This window comes from Mandrillus leucophaeus, unplaced genomic scaffold (genome assembly GCF_000951045.1).
Source record: "Mandrillus leucophaeus isolate KB7577 unplaced genomic scaffold, Mleu.le_1.0 Scaffold8, whole genome shotgun sequence".
NCBI classification, from domain to species: Eukaryota; Metazoa; Chordata; class Mammalia; order Primates; family Cercopithecidae; genus Mandrillus; species Mandrillus leucophaeus.
Window position 1 is genome coordinate 971,665 of NW_012108696.1, and position 1,426 is coordinate 973,090.

The following is a 1,426-nucleotide window of genomic DNA, read 5'->3' on the forward strand; positions in this document are numbered from 1 at the left end:
CGTGTTAGCCAGGATGGTCTCGATCTCCTGACCTCGTGATCCGCCCGTCTTGGCCTCCCAAAGTGCTGGGATTACAGGCATGAGCCACCGCGCCCGGCCTCCTTTTATTTTTTACAGAGATTGGGTCTTGCTATATTGCCCAGGCTGGTCTCCAACTCCTGGCATCAAGTGATCCTCCCACCTGACTCTTCAAAATGCTAGAATTACAGGAGTGAGCCATTGTGCCTGGCCTCTAGGCTCCTTTTAATCCTCCTGACAACCCTGTGATGTAGGGCCTATTATTTTCCCCAATTACAGATGTGGAAACTGAGGAACAGAGAGGGGCAGTAACTTGCCTGAGGTCACACAGCAAATAGGTGAGAGCTGGTTTTAGAACCCTCCCAGCTCTGAAGTTCCAAGTGGGTCCCCACAAGAGGCTTTGGTAATGCTTTACTGGGGCCCTTGGAGACCCTTGAGGGACACCCTTGAGGGACTGACTGTAGCTGACTCGGGTCTCTGGGCTTGTGTTTTGGGTAGAATTGTAGTGAAGGAGGTGAGATGTCATCTTAGTGGGCCCTCTGAGACGTTGATATTGTTGGCCTTGTTTACTTAGAAAACTCTTTTTTTTTTTTTTGAGACTGAGTCTTGCTCTTCACCCAGGCTGGAGTGCAGTGGTGCAATCTCGGCTCACTGCAAGCTCTCCCTGCTGGGTTCAAGCCATTCTTCTGCCTCAGCCTCCCGAGTAGCTGGGACTACAGGTGCCCGCCACCATGCCTGGCTAATTTTTTTTTTTTGCATTTTTAGTAGAGACGGGGTTTCACAATATTTGCCAGGATGGTCTCGATCTCCTGACCTCGTGATCTGCCCATCTTGGCCTCCCAAAGTGCTGGGATTACAGGCGTGAGCCACTGCGCCCGGCCTACTTAGCAAACTCTTAACCAACCTTCAAATCCCCAGCTGCGATGCCCCCTCCTCCAGGAAGCCTTTCTTTTACCCACTAGAGTTTTCTCTATGCTCTTCACCCCTAACCACAACCTGGGGCTCCTCTGCCTGCCCAACCGTGACTGGATAAGGCTGGGAAGGGGTGTTTATGTGTAGGTTTGCCCCTTTAACCCTGGGGTGGGGCCCAGGCACAGCTGGGCTCAGGTTTTTTTTTTTATAGTAAGGAATGTGTGGGTGCAGCCATGACCAGCCCCGCCCACCCAGGTGACTTGAAGTTTTCCTACACTGGTCCAGTCCCTCCTAGGTCTAACCTTAAGAATCCCGGAATCCCAGGTGCCTGAGGGGGGAGGCTGGGCTGGGCTGGGTGAGAAGAAGGAAACGACCTTTACTTGCCCCCAGAGCCTGAAGAATTTCCTCGTGCCCTGCTCCCCTGCCCCTTTCTTTCTTTCTTTGTTTTTTCTTTTTCTTTCTTTCCTTTTTCTTTTTTTTTTTTTTTTTTTTTTTT